This window comes from Drosophila montana, unplaced genomic scaffold (assembly GCF_035044405.1).
Source record: "Drosophila montana isolate Dmon_TW-CO22-7 unplaced genomic scaffold, ASM3504440v1 contig_3831_1, whole genome shotgun sequence".
NCBI lineage: Eukaryota > Metazoa > Arthropoda > Insecta > Diptera > Drosophilidae > Drosophila > Drosophila montana.
This window is the reverse complement of record NW_026998702.1, coordinates 149786-174034: the sequence shown is the minus strand read 5'-3', so window position 1 is coordinate 174034 and position 24249 is coordinate 149786. Positions and strand designations below refer to the sequence as shown.

Sequence of the window (24249 nt, the reverse complement as noted above, 5' to 3'; positions counted from 1 at the left end):
TTACTGATTCGTGTGGTACATCTATTTTTTCTACCAGGTCATGACCGTGGCAGCCCCCTGGTTATTTTTAAAGTATGTGCAGTTTGCCTTCCCCTTTGTTGTACCTTTTGTCTTTTTGGTCACCTTATTTTATATTCTCCAAACTCCTTGCAGTTTGACGCAAAAGTGTACCTATCATGAGTAGACTTGATTTCCTGTGATTTTGCCAAGGTAGACGCCAAATTTTTGAGCTGAGAACAGAACATCGATAAGGTCCCTTCTAAGTCCAGATATAAGCACGCGAAGTGCATCTGATCTGTGGTTACCTTTCATCTGCTGTGCCGGAGACACATCATACTGCATGATAGTTTTGTTTGTTAACAGGTTAGCTTTTTCTACAACTTGTCGTACAACTGTTAGAGGGTCATGTTGCACTGCGTGAATATGCAAAGTTCCTGCTCAAGCAAGTGAACCGGGTGCGTGACGGCATACGTAAAGTCTAATCTATCTATAAAGCCATCAAAATTTAATGTGGCGCCGAACGATGCAAACATGTTGTCAGATGTACCCCTTATTTTGCTTCATATAATTAGCACCGCCTAATAATGGCGTGCATTTCACTTATGATTTCCATAAAGTCTATATGCAGCCTTTCCCGCTTGGCGCCAAGACACAAAGTGTTCTTTAAATTCTAGGAGAGACTTTACAACGTCGAGAGTTTCGTCGCAAAGTACATTTGCTTCCAGTGTTACGTCTTTATACACTTTTATCTCAGATTCCGCCACCGACACCTTTTGTATTCAGCCTGTGAGCTCCTGTATTTTCCTTTTAAACTCGTCGCTTTGGAGCTCCAATACAGTGCCCACTGACGTTACAATAGTAGCAACTGGGCCATGTCCAAATTTTTTTAGAATTACTAGACTGAAAACTTCCTGCCACCGTCCGTTACGCTGACGGATCTGCTCATAGAGTCAACACTGCTCATTTATTGCGTTTGGTTTTCAAAAATATTAAATTAAGTAAACGGCAAAAATTGAAATGACATATGAAAATAAATTAAGCGATAAAAACTGCAATGTATCAAAATATGATGTGAGCAAGTAGGAAGAGATGTGACCGAGCCCAAGTTGTGGCTTATCCGAGTTGTTGCGATGGAGCTTAAGTAGTAGCTTGTCTGAGTGGCTGATATAGAGGACTGTGCTATATTCTTATTTGACTAAATAGTTTGTTGTATGGTATCGCCACCACTAAAAATAAAATAATAATTTAAGTCTAAATTGTAATGCAATTAATTTTTTTGGAAGTTACAAATATTCAATAGCACATTAAGATCTAAATTTCAACAAGATCGGTGGAAAACCATAGAGGAGCGGCAGCAAGCGCAAGTTGCAAATATTTCTGCATACATGCACATTCATGCACGTCTCTATTGAATTCTTTCAACAGCATTTCAATTGCGTTTGAATTGATTGGGAGCTATTTATCGCCTAACTCTTGGCGAGAATTTAGTTGGTTGATTAATATTATTTGCCGTTATTATTTGGCATGGTTATTTTAATGATTTAAGTTTATTTATTATACGCGGCTACACCGACTGTGCCTGTTCGTTAAAGACTAATTTGACAAATATATGACTATTATAAGCCAGCCCTAGTCTATGCCACAACGGATGTCGTCCAGCATGCAAATCTCATATTACACTTCAGTGGCCATAGGCAGCCTGGTGAGCACTACTATATTTAATTATAGTGACCAGTGCTCAACATAGTCGCTAATTGTTTACTTACGTTAACTTATACATACATTGGGGGGCGTCAGTATACTACAATGGTATTTTTAAAATGATGTATAAATTGTTATCTGATGATGACCAAACTGGTGATTCAATATGCAAAAGTTGTTCTTGATTTAATTGTATTGCCGTTTTATGGTTCAAGAGCTTTAGATCAAACAAACCAGGCCTTGCCAATTGCATGCCTATTTGTACATCGTCAATATAAATTAACCAATTTGTTGGTTGATATTTATAAAAAAAAATATTTTATTGAAATATTTACCGACACTATATGCTTATGTTCAGTTAACAATGCAGACTGAATTTTATGAATAAATTATAAACTAATGAAAACTATTCAATGTGGAAACGTCGCTGTTGGCGTCGACGTCGACAGCTTGGTGTGGTTGCGTCTCCGGAAATGCAGAATTGTTGTCGCAGGGGCTCCCATTTCCGCGGATTCCACAAGGATCTTCTTGTTTGTGTTCTTGTGTAATTGTTTTGCCGAATTTCCGATCCCACGGTAGCTGGCCAGCAAGCGCGTTGATCTCGTATGCACCTAAGTTGCATACGCAACACCTAAATGTCTGCGTTTCCCTGCACGTTAGCATGCTAGGTGTGGGAAACAAATGTAAGCTGTTTTCCGGAGGAGCTTCTTGGCTGGGCTCTGTTTGTTTTATTAAAAAGGCAACCAAGGGCAATAGTATTCCGGATGTTACTCCGAAGTTTGTAAGGGTGTTAGTCTTGAAGTTGGCTCGTAGGCGCCTATCCTCTCTGTGTTATTAGTGTAGATCTTTCATCAGCTGCAGTTACAACACCTTTTCTATCGCCGTTAATGGTCTCTCTAGTTGGATCATTGCTAGTTGTGGTTTAAAGTTAAAAAGACAAAAATTAATTTCCTATGTATTAATCTACAGTTATTAAATTTAATTACAAATAACCCTTTATTTACTTTTTATGTTACCATTAAGCTCGTTAAGAACCGTATCTATTGATTCTATTGTCTTAATGTGATCATTATTAGTAATGGTACAACTATTGTGTGTACTGGTCAATAATTTAATACTGCAGTCACCATTTGAAATATCTATAATATTTGATTTTAAACACTTTTTGATTTTACTAATATATTTACATTGGTGATTAGTAGCGAAAACTGAATATAACATTTTATAACATTTTTATATTAAAATTTGACTATTTGACTATATATATTCTTCTGTAAAAATGTTGCTTAAAACTCTTGTTTATACTTCGGATGTTATGAAAGTATTTGCTATATTAGCTTTTGACAAATGTATAAATCTTCTTTAATTAAATCTATTTTACATTTTAATTGTGTGACAAGAATATTTTGAAAATTTTCTTATTTTTTTATAGCTTGTTTATTTCTTCTTTAATGTCTTTATTTATTACAAATTGTAGGTCCTCCTAATGCCCGCGCAGATCGAGTTTGTTTCCGATATTCGATAACTTGCCCCGTTTCCAAGTAATCGATAAAAATCGATATCGAAATACTGTTTTTTGAGCAATTTCGGCAAATAATATGACCTGGGGTCACCAAACTTGACATGTAGCTTCTAGAATATTATATATATATATCAGGAATCTTTCATTTTATACCTATCGCCACCTCACCGCTACCACCGAAAAGCTATAAATCAAGTTAATTATCGAACTTGTATTGCCCATCAATTTAAGCCACAATTTATATGCAATTGAATTTTTGAGAATACACAAATATTCTTTATTCTATTCTATAATAAGATGTACTGTCGAAAATTTCATTAAGATCGGTTATGAAACACAAAAGTTGTGTGCGCACATGTTAGCAGCATAGCTGCTGCGCAAATTCCAAGAATTTCTATATACATGTACACACACACACATTCATGCGTATTTGCTTTGAAGTCTATCAACAGCATTGCAATTGCGATTGTATTGTTTTCTGTGCTGCTATTTTAATTGTTGAACTGAAGCTCAATTACTGGTGTGGCCCTTGAGTAGAGGCAGCGGCAAGTGGTGCGGTTAGTTGCGAGTTCGAGCCTTGCCAAGGGAACAATATTTTTTTTTTTTTTTTCATTTTTCTTTATTACTACTAAATCAAACGAGCGCGTAGCAGTTGGTGATGAAAGAAGAGGGTTCAGGGTATCCCCTAGTCGGGAAGTCCCGACTAGAACCTCTTACTTGTTTTATTATGTTCATATTATTTGCTATTATTTTGAAGTCTTCAGATTTCGTTTTTATCCCATTTTCTTATCGAATGTGTTGCATTTGACGTTATCGGCAGCATCGATAGTTTGCCTAGTTGGGTGCGTTCTTTATTATCGGCCACGCCGATATCTTTTGTCATAAGGTCAGAGTATCGGGAGTGAAGCCGAGCACACAGCGGCTCCCAATTTATTGAAGAGTGGCAACGCCGGGCTTGCGATCCACGGCGCCAAAAGGGGCGATTGCTATTGGCCGCCCGATTCGCTCCTAAAGAGATTACAGGAAGAGAGGATCGCGGTGCCATTAAATGCCCTTGGCCATCATTTGGGCCGTTGACCCAAAAAAATGCAGCTGTGCAGATGGGCAGCAACGGTGCTCGCCTCGTAAATGTATGCGTGTGCCGAAATTCGGCACCGATGATGTTGCTGCCCAAATGTGCAGTAGAGGAGTTCGATTTGGTCAGCTGTTAGTGGCGTGGTGTGCGCAAGCGCACCTTTGAAAAATAACTTTTCCAGAAAAACATAAAGTATCTATGGCCTATGAACTATTTTTTATTATTTGCTTATTATTAAGTGAGTCCGTTCTAAGCACACCGCCCCACAGACTCAGCCAAAAACGGCGTGCTGCTGCATCAAGCTGCAGTTTTTTTTCTATTCATAGATTAAAGTTTGTTTGTATAAATTGAATCATATCTCTCGCTCTGCGTATTTCACCTAATAAAACTAGCAAGTAATCCTGTAACGGGAAGGAACGTCCCCAAACACCATTGCGTCTGCCGACCGCAATAGTCGAGCGCAGAATGAAATTTTGCACACTTGCGTAAATATATACATACATATATACCAGCCCTTAAAGAAAAGGAAGAAAAAAGGAATAGAGATTAAACCAAAAAAATATATGTTTATGAATAACACGTATCGCCCCTTATCTCGCCCAGAGAGCTCTTTAGGTAGGGTAAGTAATTTTAAGCGACTTAGATAACCTTTATAATCTAAGCATATTTGTTTTTATACCCTGAACCCATAAAATAGGTAAAAAGGATATAATGTATTTGTGCAAATTGTATGTACATTTTGCAAATGTATGTAACAGGCAGAAGAAAGCATCTCCGACCCCATAAAGTATATATAGTCTTAATCAGCATCAACAGCCGAGTCGATCTAGCCGTGTCCGTCTGTATGTCCGTCCGTCCGTATGTATGAACGCAAGGATCTCAGAACCTATAAGAACTAAATGCCACAAGACACTAAGCCACTAAGCCACAATTTAAATGCAATTGTGAGAATACATGAATATTTTAAAGTACAATAAGATCTACTGATGAAAATTACATCAAGATCGGGTATGAAACACAAAAGAAAATGTACTTCGGCTGCCCACGTGTTTGCGGCAGCTAGCGCAAATTCCAAGAATTTCTGTATACATGTACACACACACATTCATGCGCGTCTGCTTTAAATTCTATCAACAGCATTGCAATTGCGATTGTATTGTTTTCTGTGCTGCTATTTCAATTTGTTTTTTTTTTCATTAAGACTCAGTAATTGGTGTGGCTGTTGAGTAGTAGTGTGGCTGTTTATGGATTATATGTATATTTCTGCGTGAGTCGTGCTTACGTCCCTCGACCAATCAATTATTCTATATTATTTCTCCATGTGGTGTTTCAGCGGCGGCCAGCAAGGGTTTGTGGGGATTTTCTCGACTTGTAGACTAATTTGCTCATTTGCATGAAATTACATAAAGAAGGTTGCAGATGTTCTGCAATGAGATAAGAGATAATGAAATAAGTAATAATATTCATGTCAATATTTCAATAATTATAGGGATATGCAAGTAATTATACGCGCCTGGTGAAGTAGAAAAGAAATGTCCGATTGCATGACATTGTAAATTTCTGAGTGGAGGTATCCTGCAAGGAGAAAGGCAATAAGAAATGAAAAGAATGTCCGGCTAAGTTTAAATTTATGGGGAGAGTGGGCATAACAGCCGACACGGGCTGATGCAGGCCATCTACTGGCCAAAATGAGGAAGCAGAGATCAGGTGATCGTCTTAGGTAGGGCGGGTAAGCTGGGTCCGGAACCGGGACCCGATCTGGAAAAGTAAAGTGGATAAATAGTGTTTTTTTGATCATTTATATTGAGCTTCTCACCTTTGTTGTTTACATTTTCGTGTTGCTACAGCTGTTAGTGTTGTTCTTTTGATAGAAATTCCGACTGTTTGTTGTTATCAGTTATGTAGTTCATTTTGAATAGTGTTGTATAGGTATGTTTTGCTACAGACGTTGTAGCAGGGATCGGACTACAACCAGAGAACCGATGAGCCAGCCGGCGCGGCCCAAAGGGAAACAAGCAGTTCCGTAACAAATGCGTTGTTAGTTTGTGTTTTACAAACCCCTTTTTGAGGTTTGTTGTGGAAATATAAGTCCTGTCGTTGTTTTTTATGAGTTTTTCATAATAATTGTTTCTAGTTTTTTCATAGTCTGCTGTACCAAAATTAGTAGATCTTCCACAAAATAGGTCAACGTGTTTTTTCCCTATGATAGAATGTATAATATGATTCTATTTACACAATGCCAATTCGAGTAGTTCGTGCGTTTTTCTTGTTTTATGCACCTCATTATCTCCATTAGAGTTGAGTGGAACCTTTCGACTTGACCATTTTCTGTACCCTTGTGTGGGGGTGTATTAAAAACATCAATGCCAACTTGATTTTTTAACATGAACTCTATTGACTGTGAATTAAGGGACTTTTCGTTATCGACGATAAGCGATTTATGTAGTCCAAATTAAACATAATTTCTCCTAATGGTTTTCTTATAGCCTCAATGCTACAGTTTTCTAGTGGCTTAGCTACTGCTTATTTTGCAAATTTATCTATTGAAATTAGTACTAGTTCTCTGTTTATTGAAAAAAATTCTATGTGAAGTATATGACCTGGATACTTGGGTACAGGGGTTTCTCCTAGTTAAATAGTATTTGGGTGTCGTGCATATTTACTTTCTTTTCGAATTGTACACAGTTTAAGTAATCGTAATATTTTGCGTCATTGGTGGAAAGTATGCTGTTTCTAACATTTGAAGTATCCATAGTTTCTTTTTCGTTCCTGTGCTGCTTGCTGGTTCTGTTTTCGTTAAAACGTACTTTACAGTTTGAAAAATGTAATGGGTAAATGGTTTGGATTTTAAGCATGGTTCAGTTGTTTTTATGTAGTTTATAACTGGAGGATTTAGATATCACTTGAGTAATTGTTTTAAGTTTTTAGCCGAGAATTCTTTCTCTCTAATTATGTGTCAGTGGTAAGTCGGTTATATTATTTTGAATTGGTATGACGAACTTTCGTCAATTTCTAGGAATAATTGATTTTTAAAAGCATTAATAGGAATTTCCGCTGAATGTAATAAATTTTCTCAAGAACTTTGGGTACTGTACATAGTTGGAGTTAACGTATTTAAACTGGCTTGAGGGGTCTAGATAAAAGATCTGCAACAGCGTTGGTGTTGCCTGGTTTATAAAGGACTTCGTAATTATAATTTTTTTACCTGAGCCTTCCATCTTTTCATTTTAGCGTCACTATTTTTGTTGTTAAGCGCAAAGGTTAACGGCTGCTGATCTGTGTAAATTTTGAGTTGCGCGCTGTGCGAGATGCGGCTTCATACTGAACGTTCGGCTTTCGAGGCCGGCGTTCGGCTGCCACTCTCAGCAGTCTTACTTTGTCTGGGCACACTAAAATGGTCGCGGACACCCATGGGGCTCAGTCGTTGACGATTTATCGGTATCCGATTATTCCGCTGTTTGACAAGCCTATGCATTGTATGGTTAGTGGTTATAGTTTTGTTGGTATCGATTGTGCGGACTGCGGGCCAGGGATGGGACTACACCCAGAGAACCGATGAGCCAGCCGGCGCGGCCCACCGAGAAACAAGCAGTTTCCGTAACAATTGACTATAGAAAGTTGAACGAAATTACCACTCCTGACAGGTAACCAATGCCAGAAATAAACAGCATTTTATAAAACCTCGGTGAGAAAAATTTCTTCACTACAGTCGACCTTAAAAGCGGGTTTAAACAATTCGCTCTGAAAGATTCCGACATAGAAAAGACAGCCATTTCAATTAATAATGGTAAATTCCAGTTATTAAGACCTTACTTCGGGCTACGCAAGGCCGCATCTATTATTTAAAGTACTCTTGATGACTTAACAAGAGAACACATAGGAAACGAAATCAGCAAAGATGGTTTAAGAACCAACCCAAAAAAAATAGAAGCAATAGTTAATTTTCCCAAACTAAAAACAATCCATGACCTTCGTTTATTTTAAGACATTTCAGGATATAATCGCAGGTTTAACAAAGGTAACTACGCTACTTAGCGGAGAGGCGGGAACAATCTCTAAAACAATCTCAAAAAGAACTCCTATTAACTTAAATGCAAAGTAAATAGAAGCCTTCATAAAATTTAAAGATCATATTACATTTTCCCAACTTCAATGAGCCATTTGAACTAACCGCTGACGCAAGGAGACAGGCTACTAACCTTCCTATCATGAACACTCAGTTAATCAGACGAAAACTACTCAACAAATGAAAAGGAAATGTTAGCAATTATTTGGGCACTTCGAGAGCAACGCACAGAGGGCACACAATTGCAGAAAAAATCTCTGGCTCGCGACAAACGCCGCGATCTACTTGTGCGCACATCCACACAACACAAACATATATATGTTTGTAGATCTCGGGGTTTTTGAGAAGCTATGCAGGGAGAAGGAGATGCCCACATGTGTGCAAAGCAATAAGTGTGAGCGAGGCACACTCTGCACACGCATATACACATATGTATGTATTTGGGCTGAAAAGATTTAATACTAACATACATATATTACGAAACAACATCAGCCGCAGCAACGTTGTGCGCTGAGCGAGATGCGGCTTCATACTGAACGTTCGGCTTTCGGGGCCGGCGTTCGGCTGCCACTCTCAGCAGTCTTACTTTGTCTGGGCCCACTAAAATGGTCGCGGACACCCATGGGGCTCAGTCGTTGACGATTTATCGGTATCCGACTATTCCGCTGTTTGACAAGTCTATGCATTGTATGGTTAGTGCTACAACGTCTGTAGCAAAACAGACCTACACAACACTATTCAAAATGAACCACATAATCGATAACATCAAACAGCCGGAGCTATTAACAAATGAACAACACTAACAGCTGTATCAACAAGAAAATGTAAACAACGAAGGTGGGACGCTCAATATAAATTAACAAAAAACCACTATTTATCCATTTTACTCTTCCAGATCGGGTCCCGGTTCCGGACCCAGCGTACCCACCCTACCTGAGATGATCATTTGATCTCGTCTCCCTCATTTTGTTATGGCCACTCTCCCCATCAATTTAAACTTAGCCGGACATTCTTTTCCTTAAATATGTGCGTATAATTGGTTGCGTTTTCTTAAAATTAATACAAATTATTATCATTTCTTACTGCATTTATTTTTACAGCCACTTACAATCTCATGCAAGCGGACATTTCCCCCAACTTCACAGGTGCGTATAATTATTCGTATATTCTTATAATTATTAACAATTAATATTACTTCTATTACAGGTATCTCCGCAGTCTATCTTCACTCAGCTATTAACGTTCTCATGCATATAATATAATTATTGCATATACTTATGATTATAGACAAAGTGTATTAATTAAAAAAAAAATGCAATTCTTTTCTAGCCGAACAACACAAAGAAAGGACGTCACAGAAAGCTAATGCCAACCGCCGTTGGGAAAAACGTATTAAATTGAGCGATTGGCTCCCCACACGTTCGCGCACGTATATAAGTTAACAAAAAATAAATTCATACAGTCCCAATAAGAAGCATTGCAACACCTCATAAGAAGTGCAGCAAAATGCTGACTTGGTGTCTGTGCCATTTCCTCCACGCGCCGACTAACAACCGCCGAAAATTCGAAGAAGAATTGCCCAACGGGCCAACAACATCAGCAGCGACGCCGCTGCCAACGCCGCTGCCGCTAAGCCACAGGTTACTAGGGCTAGAATTGATTTAAGTTTATTCAGTTGCAAATTAACATCAAATAAAGGAAGTCTTGCTTCCCTAAAAATTATATTTTTTTCATCGTTTAATAAACTTTGGAATTAACTGGCGCCCGAGCAGGGACCGGCTCGTGTTACCACAGAACAAAACGCTTCTACGTGCGCGTTAGTCGGTTATACGCGAAAATAAAACCAGTGCAACTATCGTCGATTAAATTCAACGATTGGCGAAATTCGCGAAAGGCAATTGGAACTAAATTGTTCAATTTTGCCCATCGGTGGACAACGCATCTTGTAAGGCCCGCCCGCAGGATACTCTCAACGAAGACTGGTCGCAGGATCCCCAGAAGATACCCAAAGGCTTCAAAAAGGATGAAATCCGGACCGGCAGGGGAGGTTGCCACATCAGGAATAGTACTATAAGTTAGAAACTAAGTGAAACACAAAAAAACAAACGAACATTTACAAAATAGAGTCATGGCGAATAACGCAGAGCAGATGATATCAGCCACGGTTAGCCAGATTTTGGCACAACAACTGCCGACATTAGTAAAGCAGTTAGTCAACCCCTCTAGGGAGTTTAGTGACGTAGACGACCAAACAATAACTGCCAACCACAATTTGAATGACTTAGACAGAGTTCCGGACATAGTTAAAAGCCTCAGAGAATTCTCCGGTAATCCAGCGGAATTTAGCTCATGGAAGAAGAGTGTAGATCGTATACTCTCAGCCTATGCAGCTGAGGCAGGTTCTCCAAAATGCTTTGGCATATTGCATACAGTGAGAAACAAAATCACTGGCAATGCCGACACGGCCCTCGAGTCGTATAATGTTCCCCTAAATTGGAGCGCTATCTCCAAATGTCTCACGCTGCACTACGCAGACAAAAGAGATCTGGGAACATTAGAATATCAGATGACAATGTTAGTGCAAGGTAACAACCAAACAGTAGAAGAATTCTACCAGGTCGTTTACAACCACTTGTCGCTGATATTAAATAAACCCTTATGACAAAAATATATCGAGATAAAGCATTAGATACCTTCATTAGAGGTTTGAAGGAGATTTACCACGGATTCTTGGAATAAAGGAGCCAGCAGATCTACCTTCAGCCCTTCACTATTGTTTAAAACTAGAGAATCAAAGCTATCGCACTAACATGGCTTTGAATAGAAATCAACAGACACATGCCAGAAACCCAAATAGAAATATACCACCACCTACACTGCCACCCCGAACAGCTCAGCCTTCTTTCGCCCAAACTTTTAGGCCACCTCTCCCGATCCACACACCTTGGCCAACCAATACAAACCATAGACCACCGACTTACAACAATAATGTACCGATTCCACAATACCCCAACCAACGAACCTACCAGACACAACCACAACAGGTATACGTACCCAATAGACCTTCTGCACCAAAACCCCAACCACGTCCTGAGCCAATGGACGTGGACCAAAGCATCCGCACGAGGATGATAAATTACATGAACAGACCCAATTTTGAAGTAGGGAAAAGACCTCCACCACCAACAAACGCCACGGACAAAAAACAAAGAAATTTCAACATACAAACAGGAGAAGAACAGACCGAGACAGAAAACACTGACAACTATGTGACCATGGAGGAATACGTACAATCAATGCTAAACTACGAACAGCAGACTGAATACGAGCAGCCATTAAACGAATACGCCCAACAAATTGAAGAAACAGATGACGGACAAAATACCCAATACGAACACTCAGACATTTTAGGATAAAGAGCTCCTCTCTTCCTTACATAGAATGTAAGATGGAGAGCGGAAAATTACTCAAAATACTAATAGATACAGGATCAAACCGAAATTACGTCCAACCGAAATTCGTGTCCGAACCTATTCCAAACGAAAAACCCTTCGAAGCCGTCACAGTCGGCGGAAGCATTAAAATTACACACCACAAGTTCGCTAATCTTTTCAATAGAAACGATATAAAAATAAAATTCTTTCTCTTACCCACCCTAAAATCATTCGACGCCATATTAGGTAACGATAGTCTAAAGGAACTAGATGCTGTGATACAAAGCAGCAAGAATCTACTAATAATCAAGAACAATATTTGCATACCCATTAAGCAGAAAAAAATAGAGGCGGTCAACACGGTAATACCACGGACAAAACATATGACAAACGAACAAAAAAATAGCCTTAATCAACTAGTTAAAATGCACCCACACCTATTCGCCAATCCGGACGAAAAACTGACATACACAACCAACGTCAGAGCAGAGATTCGAACAAAAACCGACTCCCCCATATATTCAAAATTTTACCAATTTCCAATGTCTTTAAAAGACGAAGTACACAACCAAATCAAAGAACTTTTAGAGGACGGAATCATCCGACCCTCCCGATCCCCATACAATTCACCTGTGTGGATTGTTCCGAAAAAATTAGATGCCTCCGGGCAAAAGAAATATCGCATGGTTATAGACTACAGGAAACTAAATAAAGAAACTACCGCAGACAAATACCCTATACCCGAAATCAACGAGGTACTAGCACAGCTAGGCAATAACAAAGTTTTCTCTGTCTTAGATTTGAAAAGTGGCTTTCATCAAATACCCCTTAAGGAGTCAGACATAGAAAAAACTGCCTTCTCCGTTAACAACGGAAAATACGAGTTTACACGACTCCCATTCGGTCTCAAGAATGCGCCCTCAATTTTCCAGAGAGCTCTTGACGACATCCTTCGTGAGCATATTGGAAAAATATGCTTCATTTATATTGACGATATCATTATCTTTAGCAAAGATGATGAATCGCATGCGCAGCACCTTGCCGCCATATTCAGAACTCTACAAGAAGCCAACATGAAATGTCAGTTGGACAAATGCGAGTTCTTTAAAAGCAGAGTAGAATTCCTGGGATTTGTCATCTCAGACAAGGGGATAGAAACTAATCCAAGCAAAATTGAGACAATAAGGAAGTACCCACTTCCAAAAACACTCAAAGATTTAAGATCGTTTATTGGCCTCGCCAGCTATTATAGGAGGTTTATAAAAGACTTCGCTAAGCTGGCAAAGCCCCTTACCTCTCTTTTAAGAGGGGAAGATGGACGGGTGTCCAAAAATCAATCAGCTAAAAAGCTCATTAATCTCAACGAAGAAGCGATCGAAGCATTCAATAAAATAAAAAATTCCCTAGTTTCGAATGAGGTAATACTTCATTACCCGGACTTCAGCAAAGAATTTCATCTGACAACAGATGCATCCAACTTTGCTATTGGGGCTGTCCTATCCCAGAACAAGCGACCCATTTGTTTCCTCTCTAGAACTCTCTCTAAAACAGAGGAGAACTACGCCACCAATGAAAGGGAAATGTTGGCAATAATTTGGGCCTTAAAAGCCCTCAAGAATTACCTCTACGGTAAAGCGAGTGTAAAAATATACACCGACCATCAACCCTTAACCCACTCTCTTAGCAGTTGGAACGGCAACGCTAGGATAAAGAGGTGGAAAGCTTACCTAGAAGAGTTCGATTACGAACTCCTCTATAAGCCAGGTAGGGATAACATTGTAGCCGATGCGCTATCACGTATCCCTGTGATCAATAATATTGGATCAGTAGCCTCCACCCAGCACAGTGCAGACAGTTCAAGCCACAACTTAATTCCGAGCATAGAAGCTCCAATTAACGTATTCAAAAACCAGATATTTCTCAGTAGAGCCAACGAAACAAATTACGAATTCCATATCCCATTCCCAACATTCCACAGGCATACGATTACTCGACCAAATTTCTCAGAACACGACCTTACGCAAATACTGAAAGTTCATCTAAACCCATCCGTAATCAACGGAATAATAACCTCAGAAGAAATAATGAACCAAATTCAGCAGATATATCCCCAACATTTTAGTAACTTCAAGATTAGATTCACACAGTCTCAAGTAAAAGATTTAACAAATGAAACAGAACAAGATGAGAAGATATTGGTTACACACAACAGAGCCCACCGCAACGCACTAGAAAACAAAATGCAATTGTCCGAAAGATTCTATTTCCCAAAAATGAAGCAACGAATAACAGAATTAGTCAAACAGTGTCAGGTTTGTAAAGAAGAAAAATACGATAGGCATCCCACTAACCCAAAACTCAAAGAAACACCAATCCCCGAATACCCAGGACATACAATCCACATCGACATATACACGACAGAAAAAAACTTAGTACTAACGGCAGTAGACAAATTTTCGAAATTAGCTCAGGGACGAATAATCAAATCTAGGGCAATAGAAGACATTAAAAAACCACTTCATGAAATCCTTTTTTATTTTGGCGTACCTAAAGCCGTTGTAATAGATAACGAAAAATCCCTTAATTCAGCCTCAATCACTTTTATGATGCAGGACCAATTAAATATAGAAGTTTATAAAACACCACCCTACAAAAGCGCAGTGAATGGTCAGGTAGAGAGATTTCATTCAACACTATCAGATATTATGAGATGCAACAAAAGAAAACAGGAACACAGAACATTCGAAGAACTACTTAACAAATCAATATACGACTACAACTACACTATACACTCGACAACTAACAAGAGACCATTAGACATATTCTTCGGCAGAAACGTGACTACAGACCCAGACCAATACGAAAAAGCTAGGAAGGAGAACATTGACAGACTCAAACAGAAACAATCGACCGACATGCAGAATCATAACAAAAAACGTAACGACATACGAACTTATATACCAGGTCAAGAAATATTCGTCAAAGTCAATACCAGATTAGGTACCAAACTGTCACCCAGATACAAAAAGGAAATAGTTAAAGAAAATAGAAACACAACCGTACTAACAACAACTGACAAAATAATACATAAAAGCAATATAAAAAATACATAAAAATTACAGATTCCTACTAATGATGACAATAAAGCAACAGAAGGACACTTAGAAATCTTGAACTACACAGACGCACAAACAATTACAATTCTAAAAGGAATAGGGAAACTACAGACATCGACCACCGAATCGTACAAGTCATAGAGCTAGAACAGATCAAAAACGCATTAGATAATCTCCTTTTTGACACCGAAAAAGACTTAAGAACCAATACTTTATACCACACTTTACGGCACGAAATAACGCAAGCATTGTCACTTTCACACAATATCACTTTTCCATAAACGAAAGACTAGAGCGATCAACATTATAGGCACAGCTTGGAAGTATGTAGCCGGCAGCCCGGACAATGACGACTTATAATGCTTACCGACAACATAAACAAACTTATAGAAAACGACAATAAACACTTATCATAAACAGGCAATTAGAAGATCGAATTAATAAACTCACGAAAATCTCAAATGATTTACAATAGCATAAGAAAGGAATCTCTCAAAGTGATAGATAGCTATTAGCTTACAAAATCAAATTAGGCTCATAAAAGAAGAAATAATTAATATTAAGTACGCCATACAATGGGCGAAATTGAATTTAATAAATACATTCCTACTTGGGAAAAAGAAATAGAGATAGTAAACGATAATTTTAGTAAAAGTAACATGCCACCTTTAAATATTGAAGAAATGCTAGAATTCGCAGATGTATCCATTTTGCATAATGGAACCACTCTGTTTTATATTGTAACAATTCCAATTTAGAAGAAATAGAATGCAAAAATACTATAATAAAGCCAGTAGTGAAAAACAACAATATAATAGATTTAGAATTTAACGAACTGTTTCATTGCAATAAAACAATCTATGGATAAACAACAATGGTAAAAGATACCATAATATTCAAATTTTAACAAATCAAAAATTGTAAACTTGAACACTAATAATTGTATACCTAGTTAGTTAGTGGAGAGCAAGCGCTCTGTGGCTTTAGCAATGCAGATCATATCCCGGAGATCAGGAAATCGACGATGGACTTATACTAGTGAACGACTTCAACGGCACTATTAGATGGCAAGAAGAGAAGAAACGCGTGAGAGGCACCTACATGATTAACTTCTGGAACGAAACCTTTCATCAACAAACAAGAGTTCAGCAACCTAGAGGTCACCGTCATGACCCAGGAAATCCCACAATACAAATAACCCCAATAGAAAACGAAAGAATTAAGATTCTTTCCTGGAAGCATTAGAAGAATTGCACATCAACAACATAAAAAACATGCAAAAACTTCAGACGCACTCTATAGCAAATAGAGTCGGTTTCATAACTCTGTTCACAGTTGCCATCCTTCTTACCTGTGTATTACACGTAATGAAGAAAAATAAGAAAAATATAATACTGCAACTGAACAAAGAACAAGAGAGACCCAAAAAAGAACCAGCACATATCCAAATACAAAATACAGATGCCAATAACCTCAGGTTCAACAACATACCTTTCTTCTGATGATCGCTTGAGGACAAGCTTAAATCAAAGGGGGAAGAGTTAACAACAAATAAATTCATACAGTCCCAATAAGAAGCATTGCAACACCTCATAAGAAGTGCAGCAAAATGCTGACTTGGTGTCTGTGCCATTTCCTCCACGCGCCGACTGGCAACCGCCGAAAATTCCAAGAAGAATTGCCCAACGGGCCAACAACATCAGCAGCGACGCCGCTGCCAACGCCGCTGCCGCTAAGCCACAGGTTACTAGGGCTAGAATTGATTTAAGTTTATTCAGTTGCAAATTAACATCAAATAAAGGAAGTCTTGCTTCCCTAAAAATTATATTTTTTTCATCGTTTAATAAACTTTGGAATTAACTTATATATATATATATATATATATATATATATATATATATATATAGTGACATATTCACAACAACAGAATCTTGAACCACTGTTATTCATAAGCTGCATTGCATGGTATAACCCACTGTGTGTTTACAAATTGAATAATCAAAACAATAGAATGCTTTCTTCAGCCGAATTCAAATAATGCTAACAGCAGCAAAAATCATAAGAGCAGAATGCCTTCTGCAGCTAAGCTTACATATTGTCAACAATCATTTATAAACAAAAACTGACCAACAGAAAGGCGCTAGCATAAACAAGCTGCAGCTGCTGTCCCTTTGCAAAAAGTCACGTACTCCAATTATTATATAGCTTTAAATATAGCGTAAGCCAATTTTTGTTCTTCAGTATTAATCCAGATATTCAACAAAATAAACTGGTACAAATTCAATCTCGCGAAATAAAGTCTTTTTATTTAAACTTATAACTACGTTATTGGCGCAGCCGGTCCGGTAGGATAGCATTTTGTGGAAAGAAATAAATTAAAGCTCGTGAGTGATACGATCAATTAAAGAGAGGCTTATCCATACAACTGGTGTCTTCTCTGATCAACAAGTGTAATAAATAAATCGAATATATTTCAACTCCAAAATTCGCTATCCGCAAACGAACTTGACGTGTCAAAACAATTCAAGCAACGTATAAATCCAATTCGGTCGTTGCAACACAAAGTGAATTTCGTGACACAAACTAAATACCTAAAAATATTAAAAAATGGAGCACAAAGAAGGCGCTTATGTGGCTGCATTTGCAGCAATGAATAAATTACACGACCAAAATGTAAACCAATTGCTTCAACAAATACGGAACGTGCCAGCCTTTGAGAGACCCTATAACCCTGGGTACATTTATTAGAAGGATGGCTTCAACTGTACTATACTCACAATGAACGACAACAATGCATCATATTCGGGGCGATTGAGCTACAGATATCCGGAGATACCCAGAAGATACCTAGAATGCTACAAATCAACAACTGGTCCCAACTCAGGGAAGCTTTTTAATCTCCGAATAGAAGACGCAAACACGCGTGGAAAAACTACTGCGAAGATTATATAATACCAATTATCAAGATAATTTACGTAAATTTTGTAGTGAGGTAGAGGCTAAGATAGTAATTACAACTGACAAATTAGAATTATAAGGGAATTTAGATAATTCCATATTGTATACAAACAAAATACTAACAATGCTATAAATTATACAGGAAATACTAAACCTCAATTTACCCCAAATTACATAACTAACAATAATCAAAGCCACAATTTTTCACATCACCCTCTGAACAACCAAACTAATTTTAACCAAAATAAGCAACTAGCTCAAGAATTCAAACAGAATTTACAACAAGCACAAATAAATAACCCCATAAATCAAAATATTTCTCAAGGTAGATATATATGTACAGTGGCTCACAGCTTATTTTATGCAGTGCATACTCACGACTTACGAGGCATGTAGCAACAAAACTATTAGGAATTGAATAAACATTTTGGCACCATTGGAAAGTGAAATATGTCTAGTTTTATAAGGAACATCATTTATTTAATAATATATTGTTACTATGTACCTTAAAAATTAAAAAACAAAAAATACTGAAAGTTTTAGGTCACAGCTTATTTTATGCAGGTAGTTAGGATTGGCATAACTTTACTTATTATGGTAATACTTATATTTTTTAATACTTTGTATGATAGCCTTTATTGTTTAAAACTGATTTAAGGCGATTCTGCATCGATGCCACCAACTTTTGGGTTACTTCTGGTGCAATTTGCTGCCATTCAGTCTTCAGTGCCACTTTAAGGTCGTTTTTATTGGAAATTTTGTGTTTTCGAATGTTTTGTTCCAATATCGACCATAAATTTTCAATAACATTCAAGTCTGGTGACTGGGCTGGCGGAGTCATCAAGTGTGGGCAATTATAAATAAGCCACGACTGAACTATACCTGCTTTATGTTTTGGGTCATTATCCTGATAAAAGCGAAAATTCGTCCGGATGCCCAGATTTTCAGCACTTTGCAACAAATTATCCTTTAAAATTTAAAGGTACATTAGTTTGTCCATCGTACTCTCAATAAACGTTATGTTTCCAGTCCCCCCAGCTGACATACAGGCCCAAACCATGACGCTGCCACCACCATGCTTAACAGTTGACTTTAAGTTCTCCTTTTCAAGCTCAGTGTTCGGTTTCCGCCAAACGTAAGACATGCCATCTGAACCAAAAATATTGAATTTAGACTCATCTGCAAATATTACTGAATTCCAGAATGCTAGGTTCCTTATATGATGTTCCTTATAAAACTAGACATATTTCACTTTCCAATGGTACCAAAATGTTTATTCAATTCCTAATAGTTTTGTTGCTACATGCCTCTTAAGTCGTGAGTATGCACTGCATAAAACAAGCTGTGAGCCACTGTATATACCAAATCAATCGTACAAGCGTATACGCGAAAATACTAGTGGTTCCCAAAAAATGCAGGTTGATGAAAATTATCAACAATCAGAAAACTATCAGGGTAACTATGTACAAGAAGAGTATGGTTGTCAGAACAACCAATATGAGGAGTTTCAGAATAATGAAATAAAAGACGAAAATTTTCAAATTGGAGCCTCGGGACAAGCCAGTACATAGAAAAATTAAAATTAATAACAGACGCTACAGATGTCTCATTGTCACTGGGTCGTCAATAAATATGATGAGGGAAAATTTCCTTAATATAGCAGTTTATACAAGACCTACTTCGATTAGAACTATGACAGGGGTATCAAATCTAAACCATTATGTATCCACTGCACCTAATAAACTCTTTAACCAAGACCAGATATTTTACATAAATGATTTTTCCTCTCATTATGATATACTTTTAGGCAGAAATTTATTAAAGGCAAACGACGCCATAATTGAATACGCTCATGACAGAATAATAATTAGCGAGAGATCGTTCTAATATAAGAAACTAGCGGGTATAACCCGGCCTTGCCCGTGGCACGTATGTTATAAAATCAAAAAAGCTTTGAAAATGATTTTGAAACTGATCGGACGGGAATCAAACATCTTTTATGCAAATCGGAAAACTCTTAAAATTCACCAAAAAAATCTTAAAAATGCATTTTCCACCGAAGGAGTTTAGATTTTGCCAGAAATGTGAAACACGTCTCTAATGATTTTTCTTATAGATCTTTTTGGAAATAAATTTGAGCACTAAACGTCATCCACAAAATCTTCGACCCCCATTTGCACCAAGGAGGGATGGATTTTGAATATAGATCTTTGAAAATGAGTTTGGGGCCGATCGGATGGTAAACAAAAAACTTTCATACAACCGTTTTCCGCCAATATACCACTGTTGCGGGTGGAATTTTCCAAATCGTCGAAATATGTATTCATTAAGTTCTTATTGAGAGCTTTGAAAATAAGTTTAAAGCAAATCGGACACAACTTAAAACTTCGCCCAAAAAATCTTTAAATCGCATTCCCCCCGAAGAAGTTTGAATTCTGCGAAAAGTGTGAAACACGTCTCAAATGATTTTTCATATAGATCACTGGAAATGAATTTGAGCTCGAAACGTCACCCACCAAATCTTTGACCTCCATTTCCACCAAGGAGGAACGGATTTTTCGAAAAGTGTGAAACACCCCTTAAATGAATTTGAACAAAGATCTTTGAAAATAAGTTTGGGGCCGATGGGATGGTAAACAAAAAAGTTACATACAAACGTTTTTCGCGATTTTTCCACACTTGCGAGTGGAATTTTCCAAATCGCTGAAATACGTACTTATTAAGTTCTTATGAAGAGCTTTAAAAATAAGTTTGAAGCAAATCGGACACAACTTAAAACGCCGCCCAAAAAATCTTTAAATCGCATTTCTCCCGAAGAAGTTTGAATTCTGCGAAAAGTGAGAAACACGTCTCAAATGAATTTTCATATAGATCACTGGAAATGAATTTGAGCGCGAAACGTCACCCACCAAATCTTTGACCTCCATTTCCACCAAGGAGGAACGGATTTTTCGAAAAGTGTGAAACACCCCTCAAATGAATTTGAACAAAGATCTTTGAAAATAAGTTTGGGGCCGATGGGATGGTAAACCAAAAAGTTACATACAAACGTTTTTCGCGATTTTTCCACACTTGCGAGTGGAATTTCCCGAAACCCCGTCTTAACGTGCACCTACATCACATAAGGTAACTACAGTGAAAATTTCAGCTTCCTAGCTCTTACGGTTTGGGCTGTGCGTTGATCACCAATCAGTCAGTCAGTCAGTCAGTCAGTCAGTCAGGACAAACAGTTTTATATATAGAGATTAGTGTGGGATCCAAATTCAGAAAAAAACTTCGAAGCATATTTAAAACCAGAAAGATATACACAAGAAATTAATTACGCAATAAGTAATGAAATAACATCGGGACAAGATTACCGAGTTGATCATCTAAACGATGAAGAAAAAACAAAACTTTTAAAATTACTGAAAAATTTCATTCAATATCGAGAAGGTGACAATTTGACCTTCACGAGCATTGTTAAGCACGAAATTAATACACATCATGAAAATCAAATTTACAAGAAACCATACGGTTACCCTTTCGCTTTCGAACAAGAAGTCGAATAGCAAATTAAAGATATGTTAACCCAAGGTATTATTCGGCATAGCCAGTCGCCTTATTGTAGTACCTAATGGATAGTACCAAGAAGGCAGACGCCTCAGCAAAGGCAAAATTTAGATTAGTGGTCGATTACAGATGATTGAACGACATTACAATTAATGATAAATTTCCCATTCCAAACATAGACAAGATTTTGGGAAAATTAGGAAGATGCTCATACTTTAAAACAATAGATTTAGCAAAATGTTACCATCAGATTGAGATGGATAGGAAATCAATCAATAAAACAGCATTTTCTACCAAATACGGACATTACGAGTATACTCGAATGCCATTTGGACTTAAAAATACACCAGCATCATTCCAAAGGTGCATGAATCATGTTCTTCGTGATTTAATTAACAAGCATTGTCTTGTTTATTTGGACGACATTATTGACTTCCCACATCACTTGATGAACATTTAAAATCAATAAATAAAGTTATTGTAAAATTAAGACAGGCAAATATGAAACTTCAATTAGATAAGTGCGAATTTTTAAAAAGGAAACAGCATTTTTAGGCCACATTATAAGTTCAGAAGGCATACGGCCAAACAAACTGAAAGTAAAAGCAATACAAGAATTTCGTTTGCCAAAAACATCAAAGAAAATTAAATCATTTCTAGGTTTATGTGGTTACTATCGAAAGTTCATTCCAGATTTTGCAAAAATTGCAAAACCCATGACCTAAAGAAAGACCTTTACCTAAAGAAAGCAGAAAAAATGTACATTAAAAATGCTGAATACAATAAAGCCTTTGAAAAGTTAAAATTATTAATTATGAACGACCCAATATTAATGTGTCCAGATTTTAATAAAAAGTTTCAGGTTACAACCGACGAAAGTAATTTTGCAATAGGAGCTGTGTTGTCACAAGGTAACAAGCCAATTAGTTTCTCAAGTAGAACGTTAAGTGACCACGAACAAAATTATAGTACAATAGAAAAAGAGCTTTTAGCAATAGTGTGGTCAGTAAAATATTTTCGCCCATTCATTAAATTAAAGAACCCAACATGAAATTACAACGTTGGCGTATCAAACTTAGTGAATATTCTCAATGAAATACTTAGAAGGAGAATGAAACCAGGCAGCAGATGCTTTATCACGCATCAAAATTGAATAAAATATGCTAGGCGAACAAGATATTAACACACAAGCTACAGCACATAGCGCTGAAGAAGATAATGAAAATGTAATACATTTAACAGAAAAACCATGAAACTATTTTAGAAGACAAACAGAAAAAATAGAAAATGAACCATATTTTAAAAAATTAAGAATAAAAATCGAATATTTAAACCTAAACATTGAAAAAGCTAAGCAGATATTGATAAAACATTTTTGCAACAATTCAAGCGTATTCTACATTGAATACGACTCAGATTTTGAAATAATACAACAAGCCTTTAAAGAAATAATGAACCCCAAACCAACTCGAACATTACGAACAAATATTAAACTAAAAGGCATTAGGAGCTATGCAGAATTTAAAGAAATAATAGTTAGCAACCCACAAGAAACTTTCACATCCAGGTATTGAAAAGATGGTCAGACTTTTTAATTATGGCCATATTACCCAGACTATCAAAATTTAATCCAAAACATAATTAACGAATGTGAAGTTTGTAATCTAGCTAAGATTGATCACAGGAACACATCATGTAAATTTAAAATTACACCAAAAGTAGAAAATTGTAGAGAAACTTACGTAGTAGCACGAACCATACAATGCATAGACTTGTCAAACGTCGGAATAATCGGATACCGATAAATCGTAAATCGCATTGTATGGTTAGTGGTGGTAGTAGGCATTTATTCAATACAAAAACACAGCTATTTAACATATATTGATTTATATTCAAAATTTGCAAATGTAATTGAACTTAACGGCAAGGATTGGATGGAAGTTAAAAAGGACTCATTCAAATATTTAACAATATGGGAAAGCCTACAACTCTGAAGACAGATAGGGACAGTGCTTTTATGAGTCTTGCCCTGAATGAATGGTTGAATAAGAAAAAAGTTGAAATTCAAATAACAACAAGCAAAAATGGTGTAGCGGATATAGAAAGACTACATAAGACAATTAATGAAAAAATGATGATGAAGAAAATAGACTTATGAAAATTGAAGTATTTTTATACACTTATAATCATAAGCTAAAACATAACTCTACTGGCAGAACTCCAGCTGACATTTTCATTTACGCAGGTACATTAATTATAATACCAAGAATATAAAAGAGACCAGAATAAAGATTCTTAATAAAAACCGAAATGATTTCGAAGTAAATACAAAGTTTAGGAAAGCACCCATAATTTACGGTAAATTACCTAACCCTTACAAACCCACTGGCAAAATAGAACAAGTTGACGAAGATCATTTTGAAGAGACTAACAGAGGTCGAAAAATTAAGCATTATAAAACAAATTATCGAAAACAAAAGAAAGTAAATAAGAGCAAATATTTACAGGAGGACGAAATTCCAAAACAGGACCTATAACTTTCATTTTTCTGGCACTAATGATGTCAACACTATTACCAGGAAGTAATAACCAGTTAATAGATACCAACCCTATTAAATCAAATAATGGATTCTTACTCTTTAAAATAGGCATGATAGCCATACCAGATAATTACGAGCACCATTGTCTCATAATAAATTTAACAAAGACAGAAGACTCAGATGACAAACTAATGTTACAGTCAAACAAATATAAAGACAGAATACAAATTCAATATTTAACAGAAAAGTTGCAAAGAGAAATAAACGGTATACGAATAGTAAAAA

General features: G+C 37.0%; 2 long non-coding RNA genes across 8 annotated transcripts; one reads left to right on the top strand and one right to left on the bottom strand.

Annotated features, from left to right (window-relative positions):
* Nucleotides 1-3792: 3792 nt before the first annotated feature.
* LOC135437611 (uncharacterized) lies at nt 3793-23367 on the bottom strand. 7 transcript variants are annotated; one of them, XR_010437720.1, is made up of 4 exons: nt 23035-23156; nt 6115-6498; nt 5812-6056; nt 3793-5722 (listed from the first exon to the last, which is right to left on the bottom strand). It is a non-coding gene; the product is annotated as an uncharacterized LOC135437611 (long non-coding RNA). The 7 variants fall into 7 exon arrangements; XR_010437722.1 differs by lacking the exon at nt 23035-23156 and having other exon boundaries at nt 3793-4614; nt 4678-5722; nt 6115-7496; XR_010437721.1 differs by lacking the exon at nt 23035-23156 and having other exon boundaries at nt 3793-4812; nt 5581-5722; nt 6115-7496.
* Nucleotides 8976-10083, top strand: LOC135437612 (uncharacterized). Its single transcript, XR_010437726.1, has 4 exons — nt 8976-9201; nt 9260-9390; nt 9465-9509; nt 9694-10083. It is a non-coding gene; the product is annotated as an uncharacterized LOC135437612 (long non-coding RNA).
* Nucleotides 23368-24249: the final 882 nt, after the last annotated feature.